The following is a 7,747-nucleotide window of genomic DNA, read 5'->3' on the forward strand; positions in this document are numbered from 1 at the left end:
TAGCAATTAACTGCTCAATTTGGGTTAAACTAGTAATTCTCCCTAAATGAAATTGAAAGCCTTTTTGTTGTAATCATCGTCATGTATTGAATTCATCAAATATTTTCATGCTTTTAGTAATATCTATTTAGTATAATAGTTCTATACAAAGTTTGATTGGTAGTTTTCATGAATTACGAATCCTTTTATGATTTACTAAACATACGGAAAATAAAGTTGTTTTAGTTTTACAAAATTTTGGCATTAAATTAGTTTGTGTAGCCATTATAAACTGAACAGTAATACAGTATTATACTCTCTTTTTTTTTCCTCGCGCACTCCACGGACACCATATCATTTGTAAATTAGGCTACTATAAATATGGTAAGAGTTATTGGAATAACATAGGAGTATTATTATTTTTAACAAGTACCGACAGGAAAAGAAAAAAATACAAATTTACAAATCACACAAATGGTAGGCCCCGTGAAAGGAGTTAACCCCACAAGGCCTTAAAAGCCCACAAAGACTAAAGAAACCCTAACAGGAAACGCTTGGTTACAAACACCTTTCCTTTGCTATTAGAGTCATAGTCATATGCTTCGTAGATTAAATGGCTTTTGCCTTTTGGGGAAGGGACCATTACCTATCACTTTCTAATTTCTGATGCTTCATTTGCTCCTTTTCTTAGCTGCAACTCATCAACTAGGAACACTACTCTTCTATCATCCATGTATGTCTTTTTTTTCAAACCATGTATATGCCTATTTATTTAATGGTACACTAGGATTTAACCCGCGGTACACCACGGGACAATTATTTAATTTTATTTATAATGATGTTGGATTTTAGTGGTATTTAATTTAGTAATAAAATTATATATTTTTAATTTTTAATCTTTTTATATTTAGTGATACAATTATTCTTAAAGTATTATAATTTTATCATGAAAAACACTAAAATTATGAATTATAACTGTTTGTATAATGTATATTTAATCAGAATAATTAACTGTTTTATTTATTTAAAATAATACTATTTGCTTGATCTATAATTATTTAATTTAATTGATTGTTTATTTTTCAGTGTATACAGTTAATGATTGATTATTCTATTTTTTTTTTAATTTTGGAATACATATATAGAAAAGAAATTTGCTAGTAATAAGGATTTTAAGTAGAATTAATTAGTTTCTATAAAAAAATGATTTTGTCAATTTACCATATTTTACTTCTTGCTTTTAGTGCAATTTTGTAGGGACTAAAATTTTAAATAAGCAAAATTAAAAGGGTAGAACCCAAAATGTACTTCAAAAATGTATATATATATATTGGATTTTCAGTTTAGGAAATTTATTAATGTTAATATAATTATTGAGATTGTAAACTTTTGTTATAGAAAATTTGTGGTATATCATTTAAATTTGAGAGATTCTAGCATCCATAAAAATAGTTTTGGAGATTTAATGAGTTAAAACTTTAATGGGTAGAGTTGTTTTTAGAAAAATCAGAATGTATAGATGTTGTTAAGATTTTATGGCAATAAATGTAACAAATGTTGGTCAGTATAAGAAAGTTTAGTATTTGAGTTTCTCTGCAATGTTATTTATGGAATTTCTTTAGGGATTATTGTTGTAAAATAAAAAAATTAAATAATTAAAACTTAAAGGGCATAAACCAAAATGTACTTCAAAAATGTTAATATAGATGGAAAAAACAAATGGTAGATCTTATAAGATAGAAAGACTTGCTTTATAAGAATCACTCTCTTATTATTGCTTAGAAAATAACTCAAAACTAAACAATGTTGCACTCTTTCTCGTATCATTGCCACAACTCAACAATTGATATATATATATAGTGCTTTATTCTCCTATTTTCTATTAGAACTAGATAACTCCTAACTCTAGTAGGATTATGCTTGACCCCTCTTATCCTTATCACTCCTTTGTAAGGATATCTTAGGCCTTAAGTCATTGAATTTTATCCAACAGATCCAATCTAATCATATAAGTAAATCATATGTAATGCAAACCCGGTCTGCATGACTAGCGCGCTATCATGAATGGACCGTTACCTAATAACTGAAATACATTAAATCATTAATAAGTAACAGTTGTGTGTTGTAAGTAAATGAAAAATAACTTGAAGAAGATTCGATGGGGAACAAATCATGCCCCTTTCATAGCATGTAAGCTCACAAGCTATAATATAAGCCTACTTTATAATAGCATGTAACCTCGCAAGCTAAATAATTTGTAGCAGATTAAAAACAGAAGATATTTATAAATACAACAAATGCAAATGAAGTTAAAGTCTTAAAGAACATGAGCCCACCAATGTCTTTTAGAGTTAAACACTCTAGATTCTACCTCTATATGTGCAGTTATACACAATCAATGTCAATTTAAGCATCTTGCGAAGAGACGATTTTAGAAAAGTAGAATTGGAAAATGATGCTTATAGAATTTTAACTTTCACTTGAACAAATCATTCTTCAATCATTAAGTTGGTTCAACATTAATTTTCTTATCTGAAAGGTAGATAGGTTTGATTTTATGACAACATTTTGTATGGGCCAAGATAGGTTTGATTTTATGACAACATTTTGTATGGGCCACGATTTATGTAATTATGATAAACGGATCTCGAATATTTTATGAAAGAATTAATCAGATGTACTCAAAAAAGTTGGTTTATTTCTGATACCTAACAATTTTCTAAAAATTTCTCAGATATTTAGTGTTTTGAGTCTAATTATAATTTACCTATTGAGTTTATTTTTTATTTTTAATTCCGAAAATATTAAAAAAAATACACATCAGCAAACGTTTCCACGTCATTATTGACAGGGAACGTCTGATTTATATTATTTCACAGTTGAGTTATAATACTTTAGGGAAGACGAAAGATCTTGTACACAGAAAGAGAAAGATCTTGTAGAGAGTCAACTTATCTTTTAGGCTATGAGTGAAGTGACTATGTCTTTGTGGAAGTGATCGCCAAGGGGAAGACGGTCGCTGGCTGCTCTAGAGAGTCAACTTATCTTTCAGGCTATGAGTGAAGTGACTGTGTCTTTGTGGAAGTGATCGCATAATTTATACACAACACAGAATTATTGATTGAAAGCACAAAAATGTTTAGATAATATATTTTCTCGGTGTACTACAGCTAGCCATGCAACGTGGTAACAAACAGACCTCCATTAATGTGGACATAATCTTCGTTTAAAGGTCACAATCTCTCGTTTACTTGTTAGCTAGCCTTACTCCGATCCTCACCTTTGCTTTAAGGATGTTTTATGACTTTTTATCTTTCTTTTTCTGGAACAAAGTTTTATGACTTTATCTAAAGTAGGGAAATCAAGATGTACACCCAGGCCCTACACCCAGACCCGACCTTGTACACATTTATATGATACATAGGTATCGGGCCTCAATTTTCTGAAGCCCAGTAAGGATTTTTTACTTTTTTTTCTTAATTATCAGACATCAATTTAAGAGTTAGTTTCTTTTAAAATGTCTCATTTTTAAAATTTATTTTCAGATGAGACCCCAATTTAAAAATTGCTTTGAGTTGAAGCCCAAATTAAAAAATTGCATTGGACTTACTGAGAAAAACAATTTAAAAAAAAATATTATCAGACCTCATTTTTAAAGTACAATTTTTTTGGTATTGGGCCTCCAATGTTGCTGGACCGGCACTATGTACACATTTGTTGCATCATGAATATATATAATAAAAATCAATTCTCATAAATAACATCAAAATAATTTTTGTTTACAAATTTAACAGAATTCTCGTGCTTAAATCGATTGATAACGTAATTAAATTTTAGTTTTTTTTTAAATTATATATTGTTTTGAGTATATAATTACAGGGATAGTAATATAAAAGAATTTAATGTTTAGTTAAAGCCAAAATATTGTCTACATTATAGTAGTTGTTGAATCTGAAATTCACACAATGAATTTGTTTGAATGAGGAACAAATTCACTTAAAATCTCTCTCTAAAACAATAGATTAAAGCTTGAAAATAAAGAGGGGTTTTGATCTCTTGAAAGAGAAGTTAGGGTTTTGCCCAAGAACAATGAAGAACTAGGGTTTTTGTATTAATTGCTGGATACTTTAAAATGAGAGGATATTTCTCTATTTATATGAATACATTGATTATAAAATAAGTCTATTTTCCTTAAATCTCTGATCTTCAAATATGGTAAATTTCCTCTTCTGATGATCAAGTCGGGCTTAGGGGGCGGTCTCGGAGGTCGGTCAAGTGACTTCGCCGGGCTTCTGCTTATAGGCCCGTTTAGCTAGCCCAAAAGGGGGTCCCTTGGTTTAGTTAATGTGCAAAGTCTATTTAGTTTACCTTCGGTTTAGATCGGTATGTCGTGGGTGTTAAATCTCGCACCAACAATTAGTCCTCCCCAGTTCGGTAGATTCGATTATCCATTCGAGTTTCCGAACTATAGGAAAAAATATTCGATCTAAACTTTAGAAAAACTGAATTCCGAGCACGCGAACTGATGTTGTGCGTCAGGACTCGTCGCCTCGTTAAAACCTTCTCCGGTAAACCACATGGGAGAAAACCCGAAGTAAGGAAAAAGAGTATGAGTCATGATCCTAACGTCTTTAGCGCCCTCATACGGACGGTCTCGCCGATGGTTGCCTTGGCTGCGTCGATCTCTCAGTCTTCTTGGACGAATGCTTGGACGAAGTGGTTGATCTTGTTTCTTGAAGTCCTGGATGAACTCTTGGTCTGAGTTTTCCCGCGAGTGATACGAGTGTCCGAAAGGTGTCCCGGTCTGGCTCGAGCGTCGCTGGACGCGTGTCCGATCTCGTGCTCACATCACGCACCATAGCAGTTGCTAATCCAAGTTGAGACATGTCGCATATCATAATGATTTTTTGTAAGTTGGTCGCTCTCTTCATTGCTGACCAGCTAGCTTGCAATTCCGGAAGAGGAAGCTCAATCTTTGCAGGCTATTTAGGTTTGTGATCCCCGGAATGAATGATGAACTCGAATGAGGTGTCTGAGGATGACCTGGCACTGAAACGTCAGAGGACGACCTGAAACGAAAAGTTGTATGAGGAAAAACTGAGAAGTTTTCCGAAGTTTTCCGAAGACGAACTGAAAAGTTGTCTGAAGGAAGAACTGAGAAGTTTTCCGAAGACGAACTGAAAAATTGTCTGAAGGAAGAACTGAGAAGTTTTCCGAAGACAAACTGGAAACTTGTCTGAAGACATACTGAGAAGTTGTCTTATTTGGACGAATTGTTGTTGCAAGAAATAAAGTTTTCACTCTATTCGGAATTTTACACGAGGCGGGACGTCTCCCGGCTTGCATCGAGTAATCCTTATTGGGTAATTTAACCCAAGCGTACATGCGCTTTGGCGGAGGGCGAAGTACGGGACTTCGGCTTACCTCCTTTGTTCCAGTTTGGAAGTCAGACGGCGAAATTTAAAACTCTGGGTTCGGCTTACATATCCGTCCAAACCGGAACTTGCGAAACAATTCAAAAAAGAATTCTCTGGGTTCGGCTTATCTCTCGTCAGAGAGTTTGAGGTGCGAAATAAAAACTCTGGGTTCGGCTTATTCCTCGATTAAAAGTTTGAAGGGAGCGAGATACTGGGCTCGGCTTATTCCCCTTTTAAAAGTTTGAAGGGAGCGAGACACTGGGCTCGGCTTATTCCCCTTTTAAAAGTTTGAGGGGAGCGAGATACTGGACTCGGCTTATTCCCCTTTTAAAAGTTTGAGGGGAGCGAGATACTGGGCTCGGCTTATTCCCCTTTTGCGGTTTGACGCGAGTCGAGCATCTGGCCAGGATGTCGAAAGATTCTGTATGACTCACAAAGATTCAAACAGAACTGAAGCTATTTGATGATGAACTGAAATCGAAGTTGTATGCAGACGAGCTGAAACTGAACTTATCTGAAGACAAACTGAAACTGAAACTGTCTAAAGACGGATTTAAAATGGAGCTGTCCGAAGAAAAACTAAAACTGGAGCTATCTGAAGTTGAACTGAAGTCGAAGCTGTCTGCAGACGAAATGAAACTGGAGCTGTCTGAACACAAACTGAATATGAGGTTGTCTGAGGACAAACTGGAACTGAAGCTGTCTGAACACAAACTGAATCTGAAGTTGTCTGAGGATGAACTGAAACTGAAGCTGTCTGAACACAAACTGAATCTGAAGTTGTCTGAGGATGAACTGAAACTGAAGTTGTCTGAATACAAACTGAATCTGAAGTTGTCTGAGGATGAACTGAAACTGAAGCTATCTGAAGACAAACTGAATCTAAGGTATCTGAAGACGAGCTGAAAGTGAGGTGTGTGAGGATGACCTAACACTGAGGCGTCTGTGGATGACCTGAAACTGAGGCGTCAGAGGATGACCTAACACTGAGGAGTTGTCCGAAGACGATTTGAGACGTTGTCTGAAGGACGAACTGAGAAGTTGTCCAAAAGACGAACTGAGACTCAAGTTGCCTGAAGGACGAACTAAGAAGTTGTCCAAAGACGAACTGAGAAGTTGTCCAAAGACGAACTGAAGAGTTGTCTGAAGGACGAACTAAGAAGTTGTCCAAAGACAAACTAAGAAGTTATCCAAAGGAAGAACTGAAAAGTTTTCCGAAGATGAGCTGAAAAAGTTGTCTCAAGACGAACTTGATACACATTCGTGTATACGTAGTAGTAATTTTTTTTTTATGCGAGGCATGGCTCCGCATTTTTTTATTTATGCGAGGCATGGCTCGGCATTTTTTTTAAGTAAGGATGCTTGCTTCACACTGAATATATATGCCATCATGTTGAAGAGATCCCTCACAATAACGATTCATGCAACATTAGAGCTCAAATCAAATGCTTATGATCAAGTGATAATGATTTTCAAGTTTTTACGTTTTGATGATTCTATATGGCATAAAGATATCTAGTGTGATTTATATGAATGTATAGAAAACTTATCTCGATGAATGTGTCGGACAGAATGCGTCTGGTGATAGCTTTTGGTAGAAATAACCTATTGACATGAAATTGGTATTGTTAGATAGATAAGCTTCGGAGCTTCAAATTGATATGTTGAACGGCGTCTGGCGCTTTCTAAAATGGCAGGAAATTGCTTCTAAAGTTGGCTCTTTGGACAAGTCAGATCTGTCATTTAGAGTTTTGACATATCACACCTGTTGAGGGAAATTGGTGATAAATTTCTTGAAACAACTCGGCTTCAGGCGAGGTCGGTCTCGTAAGAGAGATGAGACTCGGGGCTTCAAACTGATATGCAGATTGACTACATATTCTACATGGATTGCTGGGATTATCGTCATGATGTAAGGCGATCTGACAATTGCGGTCAGGCTGCATCTGATCAAGATAACTGGTCATAAGTTGAGATGTTGAGCACCAATGAATATGTGGTCGATCTCGTTAGGAAGATAAGCCTTGGAGCATCAAATTGACATGTAGATTGCCGTCCGGTTCTTCCTAGAACGCCAGAAAGTTGTCTTCAAAGTTTGAGTTTCTTGACAGATCGGATCTGCGATTTAAAATTTTAACAGATTATCTCAGGTTTAGAGAAATCGATGATAAATTTCTGCAGACAGCTCAGATTGAGACGAAGTAGATCTCGTTAAGAAGAAAAGCCTCGGGGCTTCAGATTGATATGTATTATGGTGACTGGTTCTTCCTATAACGCCACAAAATTGCCTTCAAAGTTTGATTTTCTTGACAGATCGAATCAACGATTTAGGGCTTTGACAGATCGGACCA

The sequence above is a fragment of the Camelina sativa genome, chromosome 6 (assembly GCF_000633955.1).
Source record: "Camelina sativa cultivar DH55 chromosome 6, Cs, whole genome shotgun sequence".
In the NCBI taxonomy this organism is placed as follows: domain Eukaryota; kingdom Viridiplantae; phylum Streptophyta; class Magnoliopsida; order Brassicales; family Brassicaceae; genus Camelina; species Camelina sativa.